Source organism: Salvelinus namaycush, unplaced genomic scaffold (genome assembly GCF_016432855.1).
Source record: "Salvelinus namaycush isolate Seneca unplaced genomic scaffold, SaNama_1.0 Scaffold2595, whole genome shotgun sequence".
Classification (NCBI taxonomy): Eukaryota; Metazoa; Chordata; class Actinopteri; order Salmoniformes; family Salmonidae; genus Salvelinus; species Salvelinus namaycush.
This window is the reverse complement of record NW_024059447.1, coordinates 20,000-35,641: the sequence shown is the minus strand read 5'-3', so window position 1 is coordinate 35,641 and position 15,642 is coordinate 20,000. Positions and strand designations below refer to the sequence as shown.

General features: G+C 41.0%; 8 non-coding genes and 9 pseudogenes across 8 annotated transcripts; all 17 read right to left on the bottom strand.

The window, feature by feature from the left end:
* Positions 1 to 247: 247 nt before the first annotated feature.
* LOC120039186 lies at positions 248 to 392 on the bottom strand (annotated as a pseudogene).
* A 695-nt stretch (positions 393 to 1,087) lies between these two features.
* Positions 1,088 to 1,206, bottom strand: LOC120039182. The gene has a single exon (XR_005475325.1). It is a non-coding gene; the product is annotated as a 5S ribosomal RNA (ribosomal RNA).
* Positions 1,207 to 1,888: 682 nt separating this feature from the next.
* LOC120039184 lies at positions 1,889 to 2,039 on the bottom strand (annotated as a pseudogene).
* A 696-nt stretch (positions 2,040 to 2,735) lies between these two features.
* On the bottom strand, positions 2,736 to 2,854 carry LOC120039173. The gene has a single exon (XR_005475317.1). It is a non-coding gene; the product is annotated as a 5S ribosomal RNA (ribosomal RNA).
* A 679-nt stretch (positions 2,855 to 3,533) lies between these two features.
* LOC120039183 lies at positions 3,534 to 3,683 on the bottom strand (annotated as a pseudogene).
* Positions 3,684 to 4,376: 693 nt separating this feature from the next.
* On the bottom strand, positions 4,377 to 4,495 carry LOC120039180. The gene has a single exon (XR_005475323.1). It is a non-coding gene; the product is annotated as a 5S ribosomal RNA (ribosomal RNA).
* Positions 4,496 to 5,170: 675 nt separating this feature from the next.
* On the bottom strand, positions 5,171 to 5,317 carry LOC120039196 (annotated as a pseudogene).
* Positions 5,318 to 6,011: 694 nt separating this feature from the next.
* LOC120039179 lies at positions 6,012 to 6,130 on the bottom strand. The gene has a single exon (XR_005475322.1). It is a non-coding gene; the product is annotated as a 5S ribosomal RNA (ribosomal RNA).
* A 682-nt stretch (positions 6,131 to 6,812) lies between these two features.
* On the bottom strand, positions 6,813 to 6,959 carry LOC120039195 (annotated as a pseudogene).
* Positions 6,960 to 7,650: 691 nt separating this feature from the next.
* On the bottom strand, positions 7,651 to 7,769 carry LOC120039178. The gene has a single exon (XR_005475321.1). It is a non-coding gene; the product is annotated as a 5S ribosomal RNA (ribosomal RNA).
* A 685-nt stretch (positions 7,770 to 8,454) lies between these two features.
* On the bottom strand, positions 8,455 to 8,601 carry LOC120039194 (annotated as a pseudogene).
* A 693-nt stretch (positions 8,602 to 9,294) lies between these two features.
* On the bottom strand, positions 9,295 to 9,413 carry LOC120039177. Its single transcript, XR_005475320.1, has one exon. It is a non-coding gene; the product is annotated as a 5S ribosomal RNA (ribosomal RNA).
* Positions 9,414 to 10,097: 684 nt separating this feature from the next.
* Positions 10,098 to 10,244, bottom strand: LOC120039192 (annotated as a pseudogene).
* A 691-nt stretch (positions 10,245 to 10,935) lies between these two features.
* Positions 10,936 to 11,054, bottom strand: LOC120039176. Its single transcript, XR_005475319.1, has one exon. It is a non-coding gene; the product is annotated as a 5S ribosomal RNA (ribosomal RNA).
* Positions 11,055 to 11,731: 677 nt separating this feature from the next.
* LOC120039191 lies at positions 11,732 to 11,878 on the bottom strand (annotated as a pseudogene).
* A 693-nt stretch (positions 11,879 to 12,571) lies between these two features.
* Positions 12,572 to 12,690, bottom strand: LOC120039175. The gene has a single exon (XR_005475318.1). It is a non-coding gene; the product is annotated as a 5S ribosomal RNA (ribosomal RNA).
* A 675-nt stretch (positions 12,691 to 13,365) lies between these two features.
* LOC120039185 lies at positions 13,366 to 13,512 on the bottom strand (annotated as a pseudogene).
* Between the last annotated feature and the right edge of the window lie 2,130 nt (positions 13,513 to 15,642).

The following is a 15,642-nucleotide window of genomic DNA, read 5'->3' as shown; positions in this document are numbered from 1 at the left end:
AGTGGCTTCTCAACTATCTCCTGATTGAAGTACCAGCGTGGCATAAATACAATGCTGCATTTCGCAACATAATGTTTCGACAAAATGCCAACAATTTTGCTACAAACAAATGTTTCCACCTTTCGATTGGTCCACAAAGTCTCTTCACAACTGACTTCAAAGATCTCCATAAGCACAGTCAGTTGACTCAAGTCATCCTTAAGCCTGCCGCCAAGCAACGTTTATCATTAACAAAGACATCAGGGTAAAGCTCAAACGAGCACTACCATAAATTTTGCAATCGATTCCCACATTTGGAAAATTCGCAAGGGGTCAGCACAGCCAGAGTGCAATGGCTGAGCCCCACACTGGTGAACCACCTTCTTGATCACGGTATCTCTTCTGCTTAGTGGAGGAAAAGTCTCTCCAGTGCCAACATTTTCCGCTAACGAGTAACCACTTTGTGTTTGATAATATCATATCACATCGACCTGCGTTAAATGCCGTTTAGGAATGCACTTGCACACAGAGTTGGTGAAAAAGTAGTTTATTTTGTTTACTAGATTATATCAGTGAACCACTAGATTCCCATCATGCAACACTGTCGAAAAAATCACCAATTACTTTTTAATATCTTAACCTATCTGATATCACAAATGTTTGCGATATGACGAAATACAATCACATTCAGACACACACACACACACACACAGACAAATGCATGAAACCAATTGATTTATTATCGATAACATCTCAGATTCTCTTGTGCTTTTGATTTACTCCATAAAAGAAGGGTTGTAATTCCAACATGGAAAACACAGGGCCATCAGACACCAGTCCAGTTCCACTCCTCACCAGCATTATTCCTTTGATCATTTGAACAGGGCGAGGGAGCACAGAGCACACACAAGCTGCATTCAGTAACAATATTCTTATTTGTCTTATAAATAAAAGGCAGTTGCTCCCTGACAACACAAGGAACTTTGATCGTATTAAAAGGGCAGGGGAGACTAGCCCATAGAAGCTGCATTTAGTCAATTCAGCATCAAATGCTTACTACAAGGCAGTGTTGCTGATGAAATAATGCCACACCCCCTAGTGGACAAAAGGCTTACAGCACCTGGTATTCCCAGGCGGTCTCCCATCCAAGTACTAACCAGGCCCGACCCTGCTTAGCTTCCGAGATCAGACGAGATCGGGCGTATTCAGGCTGGTATGGCCGTAAGCGAAGGGACATCTCTTGGTACACCATATAAAGTCAAAGTGAGTCTGATAAACAGACATTGCATTCTCACCAATTAGATAAGCAGCTTGAACTTTGGCTCACTCAAAAAGTGGAAGAAATTACATATACTGTAGCCATCACTTTTTAGCACAGATAGTTGGATGAAATACAAACAAACCTTGCTAACATTTCAAAGCGAGGGCACATATTTCAGCCTTGTGGGAAAAAACGGACAAATACAATGACTTCTGACAAATACATCATCAGCAACAGTTTCCCATGCAGCTATCCTACTAGCCACAATAAATACACAAAAGCTCTGGATGTTGAAAACCTATTGCATTGTTCTGTGCTAAGGAGGAACGCATGTATGGACAATTTCATATTGGAAGCGCATGGGGCGCGTATGACACATCATGACCGGGGGGGGTTAGAGTGGCTTCTCAACTATCTCTTGATTGAAGTACCAGCGTGGCATAAATACAATGCTGCATTTCGCAACATAATGTTTCGACAAAATGCCAACAATGTTTTGCTACAAACAAATGTTTCCACCTTTCGATTGGTCCACAAAGTCTCTTTCACAACTGACTTCAAAGATCTCCATAAGCACAGTCAGTTGACTCAAGTCATCCTTAAGCCTGCCGCCAAGCAAAGGTTTATTCATTAACAAAGACATCAGGGTAAAGCGCAAACGAGCACTACCATAAATTTATGCAATCGAGATTCCCACATTTGGAAAATTCGCAAGGGGTCAGCACAGCCAGAGTGCAATGGCTGAGCCCCACACTGGGTGAACCACCTTCTTGATCACGGTATCTCTTCTGCTTAGTGGAGGGAAAAGTCTCTCCAGTGCCAACATTTTCCGCTAACGGTAACCACTTTGTGTTCTGATAATATCATATCACATCGACCTGCGTTAAATGCCGTTTAGGAATGCACTTGCACACAGAGTAGTGAAAAAGTAGTTTATTTTGTTTACTAGATTATATCAGTGAACCACTAGATTCCCATCATGCAACACTGTCGAAAAAATCACCAATTACTTTTTAATATCTTAACCTATCTGATATCACAAATGTTTGCGATATGACGAAATACAATCACATTCAGACACACACACACACACACAGACAAATGCATGAAACCAATTGATTTATTATCGATAACATCTCAGCATTCTCTTGTGCTTTTGATTTACTCCATAAAAGAAGGGTTGTAATTCCAACATGGAAAACACAGGGCCATCAGACACCAGTCCAGTTCCACTCCTCACCAGCATTATTTCCTTTGATCATTTGAACAGGGCGAGGGAGCACAGAGCACACACAAGCTGCATTCAGTAACAATATTCTTATTTGTCTTATGAAATAAAAGGCAGTTGCTCCCTGACAACACAAGGAACTTTGATCGTATTAAAAGGGCAGGGGAGACTAGCCCATAGAAGCTGCATTTAGTCAATTCAGCATCAAATGCTTACTACAAGGCAGTGTTGCTGATGAAATAATGCCACACCCCCTAGTGGACAAAAGGCTTACAGCACCTGGTATTCCCAGGCGGTCTCCCATCCAAGTACTAACCAGGCCCGACCCTGCTTAGCTTCCGAGATCAGACGAGATCGGGCGTATTCAGGCTGGTATGGCCGTAAGCGAAGGTACATCTCTTGGTACACCATATAAAGTCAAAGTGAGTCTGATAAACAGACATTGCATTCTCACCAATTAGATAAGCAGCTTGAACTTTGGCTCACTCAAAAGTGGAAGAAATTACATATACTGTAGCCATCACTTTTTAGCACAGATAGTTGGATGAAATACAAACAAACCTTGCTAACATTTCAAAGCGAGGGCACATATTTCAGCCTTGTGGGAAAAAACGGACAAATACAATGACTTCTGACAAATACATCATCAGCAACAGTTTCCCATGCAGCTATCCTACTAGCCACAATAAATACACAAAAGCTCTGGATGTTGAAAACCTATTGCATTGTTCTGTGCTAAGGAGGAACGCATGTATGGACAATTTCATATTGGAAGCGCATGGGCGCGTATGACACATCATGACCGGGGGGGTTAGAGTGGCTTCTCAACTATCTCTTGATTGAAGTACCAGCGTGGCATAAATACAATGCTGCATTTCGCAACATAATGTTTCGACAAAATGCCAACAATATTTTGCTACAAACAAATGTTTCCACCTTTCGATTGGTCCACAAAGTCTCCTTCACAACTGACTTCAAAGATCTCCATAAGCACAGTCAGTTGACTCAAGTCATCCTTAAGCCTGCCGCCAAGCAACAGGTTTATCATTAACAAAGACATCAGGGTAAAGCGCAAACGAGCACTACCATAAATTTTGCAATCGAGATTCCCACATTTGGAAAATTCGCAAGGGGTCAGCACAGCCAGAGTGCAATGGCTGAGCCCCACACCGGGTGAACCACCTTCTTGATCACGGTATCTCTTCTGCTTAGTGGAGGAAAAGTGTCTCCAGTGCCAACATTTTCCGCTAACGGTAACCACTTTGTGTTCTGATAATATCATATCACATCGACCTGCGTTAAATGCCGTTTAGGAATGCACTTGCACACAGAGTAGTGAAAAAGTAGTTTATTTTGTTTACTAGATTATATCAGTGAACCACTAGATTCCCATCATGCAACACTGTCGAAAAAATCACCAATTACTTTTTAATATCTTAACCTATCTGATATCACAAATGTTTGCGATATGACGAAATACAATCACATTCAGACACACACACACACACACAGACAAATGCATGAAACCAATTGATTTATTATCGATAACATCTCAGATTCTCTTGTGCTTTTGATTTACTCCATAAAAGAAGGGTTGTAATTCCAACATGGAAAACACAGGGCCATCAGACACCAGTCCAGTTCCACTCCTCACCAGCATTATTTCCTTTGATCATTTGAACAGGGCGAGGGAGCACAGAGCACACACAAGCTGCATTCAGTAACAATATTCTTATTTGTCTTATGCATAAAAGGCAGTTGCTCCCTGACAACACAAGGAACTTTGATCGTATTAAAAGGGCAGGGGAGACTAGCCCATAGAAGCTGCATTTAGTCAATTCAGCATCAAATGCTTACTACAAGGCAGTGTTGCTGATGAAATAATGCCACACCCCCTAGTGGACAAAAGGCTTACAGCACCTGGTATTCCCAGGCGGTCTCCCATCCAAGTACTAACCAGGCCCGACCCTGCTTAGCTTCCGAGATCAGACGAGATCGGGCATATTCAGGCTGGTATGGCCGTAAGCGAAGGTACATCTCTTGGTACACCATATAAAGTCAAAGTGAGTCTGATAAACAGACATTGCATTCTCACCAATTAGATAAGCAGCTTGAACTTTGGCTCACTCAAAAAGTGGAAGAAATTACATATACTGTAGCCATCACTTTTTAGCACAGATAGTTGGATGAAATACAAACAAACCTTGCTAAACATTTCTAAGCGAGGGCACATATTTCAGCCTTGTGGGAAAAAACGGACAAATACAATGACTTCTGACAAATACATCATCAGCAACAGTTTCCCATGCAGCTATCCTACTAGCCACAATAAATACACAAAAGCTCTGGATGTTGAAAACCTATTGCATTGTTCTGTGCTAAGGAGGAACGCATGTATGGACAATTTCATATTGGAAGCGCATGACACATCATGACCGGGGGGGGGGTTAGAGTGGCTTCTCAACTATCTCCTGATTGAAGTACCAGCGTGGCATAAATACAATGCTGCATTTCGCAACATAATGTTTCGACAAAATGCCAACAATATTTTGCTACAAACAAATGTTTCCACCTTTCGATTGGTCCACAAAGTCTCCTTCACAACTGACTTCAAAGATCTCCATAAGCACAGTCAGTTGACTCAAGTCATCCTTAAGCCTGCCGCCAAGCAACAGTTTATCATTAACAAAGACATCAGGGTAAAGCTCAAACGAGCACTACCATAAATTTTGCAATCGGATTCCCACATTTGGAAAATTCGCAAGGGGTCAGCACAGCCAGAGTGCAATGGCTGAGCCCCACACCGGGTGAACCACCTTCTTGATCACGGTATCTCTTCTGCTTAGTGGAGGAAAAGTGTCTCCAGTGCCAACATTTTCCGCTAACGGTAACCACTTTGTGTTCTGATAATATCATATCACATCGACCTGCGTTAAATGCCGTTTAGGAATGCACTTGCACACAGAGTAGTGAAAAAGTAGTTTATTTTGTTTACTAGATTATATCAGTGAACCACTAGATTCCCATCATGCAACACTGTCGAAAAAATCACCAATTACTTTTTAATATCTTAACCCTATCTGATATCACAAATGTTTGCGATATGACGAAATACAATCACATTCAGACACACACACACACACACAGACAAATGCATGAAACCAATTGATTTATTATCGATAACATCTCAGATTCTCTTGTGCTTTTGATTTACTCCATAAAAGAAGGGTTGTAATTCCAACATGGAAAACACAGGGCCATCAGACACCAGTCCAGTTCCACTCCTCACCAGCATTATTTCCTTTGATCATTTGAACAGGGCGAGGGAGCACAGAGCACACACAAGCTGCATTCAGTAACAATATTCTTATTTGTCTTATGCATAAAAGGCAGTTGCTCCCTGACAACACAAGGAACTTTGATCGTATTAAAAGGGCAGGGGAGACTAGCCCATAGAAGCTGCATTTAGTCAATTCAGCATCAAATGCTTACTACAAGGCAGTGTTGCTGATGAAATAATGCCACACCCCCTAGTGGACAAAAGGCTTACAGCACCTGGTATTCCCAGGCGGTCTCCCATCCAAGTACTAACCAGGCCCGACCCTGCTTAGCTTCCGAGATCAGACGAGATCGGGCATATTCAGGCTGGTATGGCCGTAAGCGAAGGTACATCTCTTGGTACACCATATAAAGTCAAAGTGAGTCTGATAAACAGACATTGCATTCTCACCAATTAGATAAGCAGCTTGAACTTTGGCTCACTCAAAAAGTGGAAGAAATTACATATACTGTAGCCATCACTTTTTAGCACAGATAGTTGGATGAAATACAAACAAACCTTGCAAACATTTCTAAGCGAGGGCACATATTTCAGCCTTGTGGGAAAAAACGGACAAATACAATGACTTCTGACAAATACATCATCAGCAACAGTTTCCCATGCAGCTATCCTACTAGCCACAATAAATACACAAAAGCTCTGGATGTTGAAAACCTATTGCATTGTTCTGTGCTAAGGAGGAACGCATGTATGGACAATTTCATATTGGAAGCGCATGGGGCGCGTATGACACATCATGACCGGGGGGGTTAGAGTGGCTTCTCAACTATCTCTTGATTGAAGTACCAGCGTGGCATAAATACAATGCTGCATTTCGCAACATAATGTTTCGACAAAATGCCAACAATATTTTGCTACAAACAAATGTTTCCACCTTTCGATTGGTCCACAAAGTCTCCTTCACAACTGACTTCAAAGATCTCCATAAGCACAGTCAGTTGACTCAAGTCATCCTTAAGCCTGCCGCCAAGCAACAGTTTATCATTAACAAAGACATCAGGGTAAAGCTCAAACGAGCACTACCATAAATTTTGCAATCGGATTCCCACATTTGGAAAATTCGCAAGGGGTCAGCACAGCCAGAGTGCAATGGCTGAGCCCCACACCGGGTGAACCACCTTCTTGATCACGGTATCTCTTCTGCTTAGTGGAGGAAAAGTGTCTCCAGTGCCAACATTTTCCGCTAACGGTAACCACTTTGTGTTCTGATAATATCATATCACATCGACCTGCGTTAAATGCCGTTTAGGAATGCACTTGCACACAGAGTAGTGAAAAAGTAGTTTATTTTGTTTACTAGATTATATCAGTGAACCACTAGATTCCCATCATGCAACACTGTCGAAAAAATCACCAATTACTTTTTAATATCTTAACCCATCTGATATCACAAATGTTTGCGATATGACGAAATACAATCACATTCAGACACACACACACACACAGACAAATGCATGAAACCAATTGATTTATTATCGATAACATCTCAGATTCTCTTGTGCTTTTGATTTACTCCATAAAAGAAGGGTTGTAATTCCAACATGGAAAACACAGGGCCATCAGACACCAGTCCAGTTCCACTCCTCACCAGCATTATTTCCTTTGATCATTTGAACAGGGCGAGGGAGCACAGAGCACACACAAGCTGCATTCAGTAACAATATTCTTATTTGTCTTATGCATAAAAGGCAGTTGCTCCCTGACAACACAAGGAACTTTGATCGTATTAAAAGGGCAGGGGAGACTAGCCCATAGAAGCTGCATTTAGTCAATTCAGCATCAAATGCTTACTACAAGGCAGTGTTGCTGATGAAATAATGCCACACCCCCTAGTGGACAAAAGGCTTACAGCACCTGGTATTCCCAGGCGGTCTCCCATCCAAGTACTAACCAGGCCCGACCCTGCTTAGCTTCCGAGATCAGACGAGATCGGGCATATTCAGGCTGGTATGGCCGTAAGCGAAGGTACATCTCTTGGTACACCATATAAAGTCAAAGTGAGTCTGATAAACAGACATTGCATTCTCACCAATTAGATAAGCAGCTTGAACTTTGGCTCACTCAAAAAGTGGAAGAAATTACATATACTGTAGCCATCACTTTTTAGCACAGATAGTTGGATGAAATACAAACAAACCTTGCAAACATTTCTAAGCGAGGGCACATATTTCAGCCTTGTGGGAAAAAACGGACAAATACAATGACTTCTGACAAATACATCATCAGCAACAGTTTCCCATGCAGCTATCCTACTAGCCACAATAAATACACAAAAGCTCTGGATGTTGAAAACCTATTGCATTGTTCTGTGCTAAGGAGGAACGCATGTATGGACAATTTCATATTGGAAGCGCATGGGGCGCGTATGACACATCATGACCGGGGGGGGGGTTAGAGTGGCTTCTCAACTATCTCCTGATTGAAGTACCAGCGTGGCATAAATACAATGCTGCATTTCGCAACATAATGTTTCGACAAAATGCCAACAATATTTTGCTACAAACAAATGTTTCCACCTTTCGATTGGTCCACAAAGTCTCCTTCACAACTGACTTCAAAGATCTCCATAAGCACAGTCAGTTGACTCAAGTCATCCTTAAGCCTGCCGCCAAGCAACAGTTTATCATTAACAAAGACATCAGGGTAAAGCTCAAACGAGCACTACCATAAATTTTGCAATCGGATTCCCACATTTGGAAAATTCGCAAGGGGTCAGCACAGCCAGAGTGCAATGGCTGAGCCCCACACCGGGTGAACCACCTTCTTGATCACGGTATCTCTTCTGCTTAGTGGAGGAAAAGTGTCTCCAGTGCCAACATTTTCCGCTAACGGTAACCACTTTGTGTTCTGATAATATCATATCACATCGACCTGCGTTAAATGCCGTTTAGGAATGCACTTGCACACAGAGTAGTGAAAAAGTAGTTTATTTTGTTTACTAGATTATATCAGTGAACCACTAGATTCCCATCATGCAACACTGTCGAAAAAATCACCAATTACTTTTTAATATCTTAACCCATCTGATATCACAAATGTTTGCGATATGACGAAATACAATCACATTCAGACACACACACACACACACAGACAAATGCATGAAACCAATTGATTTATTATCGATAACATCTCAGATTCTCTTGTGCTTTTGATTTACTCCATAAAAGAAGGGTTGTAATTCCAACATGGAAAACACAGGGCCATCAGACACCAGTCCAGTTCCACTCCTCACCAGCATTATTTCCTTTGATCATTTGAACAGGGCGAGGGAGCACAGAGCACACACAAGCTGCATTCAGTAACAATATTCTTATTTGTCTTATGCATAAAAGGCAGTTGCTCCCTGACAACACAAGGAACTTTGATCGTATTAAAAGGGCAGGGGAGACTAGCCCATAGAAGCTGCATTTAGTCAATTCAGCATCAAATGCTTACTACAAGGCAGTGTTGCTGATGAAATAATGCCACACCCCCTAGTGGACAAAAGGCTTACAGCACCTGGTATTCCCAGGCGGTCTCCCATCCAAGTACTAACCAGGCCCGACCCTGCTTAGCTTCCGAGATCAGACGAGATCGGGCATATTCAGGCTGGTATGGCCGTAAGCGAAGGTACATCTCTTGGTACACCATATAAAGTCAAAGTGAGTCTGATAAACAGACATTGCATTCTCACCAATTAGATAAGCAGCTTGAACTTTGGCTCACTCAAAAAGTGGAAGAAATTACATATACTGTAGCCATCACTTTTTAGCACAGATAGTTGGATGAAATACAAACAAACCTTGCAAACATTTCTAAGCGAGGGCACATATTTCAGCCTTGTGGGAAAAAACGGACAAATACAATGACTTCTGACAAATACATCATCAGCAACAGTTTCCCATGCAGCTATCCTACTAGCCACAATAAATACACAAAAGCTCTGGATGTTGAAAACCTATTGCATTGTTCTGTGCTAAGGAGGAACGCATGTATGGACAATTTCATATTGGAAGCGCATGGGCGCGTATGACACATCATGACCGGGGGGGGGGTTAGAGTGGCTTCTCAACTATCTCCTGATTGAAGTACCAGCGTGGCATAAATACAATGCTGCATTTCGCAACATAATGTTTCGACAAAATGCCAACAATATTTTGCTACAAACAAATGTTTCCACCTTTCGATTGGTCCACAAAGTCTCCTTCACAACTGACTTCAAAGATCTCCATAAGCACAGTCAGTTGACTCAAGTCATCCTTAAGCCTGCCGCCAAGCAACAGTTTATCATTAACAAAGACATCAGGGTAAAGCTCAAACGAGCACTACCATAAATTTTGCAATCGGATTCCCACATTTGGAAAATTCGCAAGGGGTCAGCACAGCCAGAGTGCAATGGCTGAGCCCCACACCGGGTGAACCACCTTCTTGATCACGGTATCTCTTCTGCTTAGTGGAGGAAAAGTGTCTCCAGTGCCAACATTTTCCGCTAACGGTAACCACTTTGTGTTCTGATAATATCATATCACATCGACCTGCGTTAAATGCCGTTTAGGAATGCACTTGCACACAGAGTAGTGAAAAAGTAGTTTATTTTGTTTACTAGATTATATCAGTGAACCACTAGATTCCCATCATGCAACACTGTCGAAAAAATCACCAATTACTTTTTAATATCTTAACCCATCTGATATCACAAATGTTTGCGATATGACGAAATACAATCACATTCAGACACACACACACACACAGACAAATGCATGAAACCAATTGATTTATTATCGATAACATCTCAGATTCTCTTGTGCTTTTGATTTACTCCATAAAAGAAGGGTTGTAATTCCAACATGGAAAACACAGGGCCATCAGACACCAGTCCAGTTCCACTCCTCACCAGCATTATTTCCTTTGATCATTTGAACAGGGCGAGGGAGCACAGAGCACACACAAGCTGCATTCAGTAACAATATTCTTATTTGTCTTATGCATAAAAGGCAGTTGCTCCCTGACAACACAAGGAACTTTGATCGTATTAAAAGGGCAGGGGAGACTAGCCCATAGAAGCTGCATTTAGTCAATTCAGCATCAAATGCTTACTACAAGGCAGTGTTGCTGATGAAATAATGCCACACCCCCTAGTGGACAAAAGGCTTACAGCACCTGGTATTCCCAGGCGGTCTCCCATCCAAGTACTAACCAGGCCCGACCCTGCTTAGCTTCCGAGATCAGACGAGATCGGGCATATTCAGGCTGGTATGGCCGTAAGCGAAGGTACATCTCTTGGTACACCATATAAAGTCAAAGTGAGTCTGATAAACAGACATTGCATTCTCACCAATTAGATAAGCAGCTTGAACTTTGGCTCACTCAAAAAGTGGAAGAAATTACATATACTGTAGCCATCACTTTTTAGCACAGATAGTTGGATGAAATACAAACAAACCTTGCAAACATTTCTAAGCGAGGGCACATATTTCAGCCTTGTGGGAAAAAACGGACAAATACAATGACTTCTGACAAATACATCATCAGCAACAGTTTCCCATGCAGCTATCCTACTAGCCACAATAAATACACAAAAGCTCTGGATGTTGAAAACCTATTGCATTGTTCTGTGCTAAGGAGGAACGCATGTATGGACAATTTCATATTGGAAGCGCATGACACATCATGACCGGGGGGGGGGGGTTAGAGTGGCTTCTCAACTATCTCCTGAATTGAAGTACCAGCGTGGCATAAATACAATGCTGCATTTCGCAACATAATGTTTCGACAAAATGCCAACAATATTTTGCTACAAACAAATGTTTCCACCTTTCGATTGGTCCACAAAGTCTCCTTCACAACTGACTTCAAAGATCTCCATAAGCACAGTCAGTTGACTCAAGTCATCCTTAAGCCTGCCGCCAAGCAACAGTTTATCATTAACAAAGACATCAGGGTAAAGCTCAAACGAGCACTACCATAAATTTTGCAATCGGATTCCCACATTTGGAAAATTCGCAAGGGGTCAGCACAGCCAGAGTGCAATGGCTGAGCCCCACACCGGGTGAACCACCTTCTTGATCACGGTATCTCTTCTGCTTAGTGGAGGAAAAGTGTCTCCAGTGCCAACATTTTCCGCTAACGGTAACCACTTTGTGTTCTGATAATATCATATCACATCGACCTGCGTTAAATGCCGTTTAGGAATGCACTTGCACACAGAGTAGTGAAAAAGTAGTTTATTTTGTTTACTAGATTATATCAGTGAACCACTAGATTCCCATCATGCAACACTGTCGAAAAAATCACCAATTACTTTTTAATATCTTAACCTATCTGATATCACAAATGTTTGCGATATGACGAAATACAATCACATTCAGACACACACACACACACACAGACAAATGCATGAAACCAATTGATTTATTATCGATAACATCTCAGATTCTCTTGTGCTTTTGATTTACTCCATAAAAGAAGGGTTGTAATTCCAACATGGAAAACACAGGGCCATCAGACACCAGTCCAGTTCCACTCCTCACCAGCATTATTTCCTTTGATCATTTGAACAGGGCGAGGGAGCACAGAGCACACACAAGCTGCATTCAGTAACAATATTCTTATTTGTCTTATGCATAAAAGGCAGTTGCTCCCTGACAACACAAGGAACTTTGATCGTATTAAAAGGGCAGGGGAGACTAGCCCATAGAAGCTGCATTTAGTCAATTCAGCATCAAATGCTTACTACAAGGCAGTGTTGCTGATGAAATAATGCCACACCCCCTAGTGGACAAAAGGCTTACAGCACCTGGTATTCCCAGGCGGTCTCCCATCCAAGTACTAACCAGGCCCGACCCTGCTTAGCTTCCGAGATCAGACGAGATCGGGCATATTCAGGCTGGTATGGCCGTAAGCGAAGGTACATCTCTTGGTACACCATATAAAGTCAAAGTGAGTCTGATAAACAGACATTGCATTCTCACCAATTAGATAAGCAGCTTGAACTTTGGCTCACTCAAAAAGTGGAAGAAATTACATATACTGTAGCCATCACTTTTTAGCACAGATAGTTGGATGAAATACAAACAAACCTTGCTAACATTTCAAAGCGAGGGCACATATTTCAGCCTTGTGGGAAAAAACGGACAAATACAATGACTTCTGACAAATACATCATCAGCAACAGTTTCCCATGCAGCTATCCTACTAGCCACAATAAATACACAAAAGCTCTGGATGTTGAAAACCTATTGCATTGTTCTGTGCTAAGGAGGAACGCATGTATGGACAATTTCATATTGGAAGCGCATGACACATCATGACCGGGGGGGGGGGTTAGAGTGGCTTCTCAACTATCTCCTGATTGAAGTACCAGCGTGGCATAAATACAATGCTGCATTTCGCAACATAATGTTTCGACAAAATGCCAACAATATTTTGCTACAAACAAATGTTTCCACCTTTCGATTGGTCCACAAAGTCTCCTTCACAACTGACTTCAAAGATCTCCATAAGCACAGTCAGTTGACTCAAGTCATCCTTAAGCCTGCCGCCAAGCAACAGTTTATCATTAACAAAGACATCAGGGTAAAGCTCAAACGAGCACTACCATAAATTTTGCAATCGGATTCCCACATTTGGAAAATTCGCAAGGGGTCAGCACAGCCAGAGTGCAATGGCTGAGCCCCACACTGGGTGAACCACCTTCTTGATCACGGTATCTCTTCTGCTTAGTGGAGGAAAAGTGTCTCCAGTGCCAACATTTTCCGCTAACGGTAACCACTTTGTGTTCTGATAATATCATATCACATCGACCTGCGTTAAATGCCGTTTAGGAATGCACTTGCACACAGAGTAGTGAAAAAGTAGTTTATTTTGTTTACTAGATTATATCAGTGAACCACTAGATTCCCATCATGCAACACTGTCGAAAAAATCACCAATTACTTTTTAATATCTTAACCCATCTGATATCACAAATGTTTGCGATATGACGAAATACAATCACATTCAGACACACACACACACACAGACAAATGCATGAAACCAATTGATTTATTATCGATAACATCTCAGATTCTCTTGTGCTTTTGATTTACTCCATAAAAGAAGGGTTGTAATTCCAACATGGAAAACACAGGGCCATCAGACACCAGTCCAGTTCCACTCCTCACCAGCATTATTTCCTTTGATCATTTGAACAGGGCGAGGGAGCACAGAGCACACACAAGCTGCATTCAGTAACAATATTCTTATTTGTCTTATGCATAAAAGGCAGTTGCTCCCTGACAACACAAGGAACTTTGATCGTATTAAAAGGGCAGGGGAGACTAGCCCATAGAAGCTGCATTTAGTCAATTCAGCATCAAATGCTTACTACAAGGCAGTGTTGCTGATGAAATAATGCCACACCCCCTAGTGGACAAAAGGCTTACAGCACCTGGTATTCCCAGGCGGTCTCCCATCCAAGTACTAACCAGGCCCGACCCTGCTTAGCTTCCGAGATCAGACGAGATCGGGCATATTTTTTTTTTTTTTTATCTTTTATTATGAAAAAACACATAATATTTACAACATTCAATCAATAATAAAAAAGGATGAACAATTCATCCTTTTACAAAATCAAAAAATCAAAAATAAATAAAATAAAACCTATTAAAAAACACAATCATCCACTAAATCCACTTAATAATGAAATACAAGTTTCCCATTTGACAGAATTTCAATAAAAGTACTCCCCCACACAAACAATTTTTCAAAATTTCCTCCACCGTATCTATATATTATCTCTATATCTCTCTCTAATATGCTCCTAAAAAAACCTTCCACACTCACAATTTTCCCTTCATAATGACCTAAATTTCCTTCTTAATCTTATCGCATATCTAGCATGACTTAGTATAAAATTCACCAAATTAATATTTAAAACTTTACTTTTCCCATTTACACCAAAAAGAAACAACCTCCTCCACTCCACCCCAGTAAAAATCTCTTCTCCCCAATGTTTTACTAAAAGTCCCTTTTAAAAACTCGTGAAAGTCTTTCAACCTACTACATTCAATAAAAAAGTGCATCAAATTTTCCACCCCCGTACCACAAATATCGCATTCTCTTTTAATATCCCTATTTATTTGATGCAAAACCACATTTGTAAAAATCCTATTATGTTTCAATTTAAAATCATTGTCTTCACATTCTATAAAATTATATTTTACATTTACATTCTTCCATATTGATTTTACATCCATGTTTGGAAACACCCTAGACCACACTTTCTCCGCAGCAGGACTTTTTATCTCTTTTAAAATACATTTTCTATAAACCATTTTAACTTTTAGACCTGATAAATCATGTTTCTCCCCATTACTTTCATAATATAAAACTGGTAAAGCCCTAGATCTTTTGACCACCTCTTTGTTTATTAAAATCACCCACTCCCCGGGAATACATCCTAATATTTTCTTGTACATATTCTCCACAGTAGTTTTACTTATTTCTTCATCTACTTCAACCACATTGTCATATATAGCCTGAAATGGAAGAAACCCAGGAATTACCTCATATGCTATGTCACCTATCTGCCTCATCCCAGCCCTCATAAAATATTTACAAAACAACATCATATTATTGCACTTTATCTTTGGATTTAAAAATATCGGCTGATTTAAAATATTTTCTAAACTGGTACATTCATAATAAATATTTGGTAAAAACCGCCCCCAAGCCTCAAACACTTCTCTGTAAAACAAAGGTATATTACCTAACATTTCCTTCTTCATACTCATCAATAAACCATTGTCCCCCATCCTCCCAACCTCCTGCAAATACTCTTTAAAAAACCTTTTCCACCCATAATCCAATTCACCA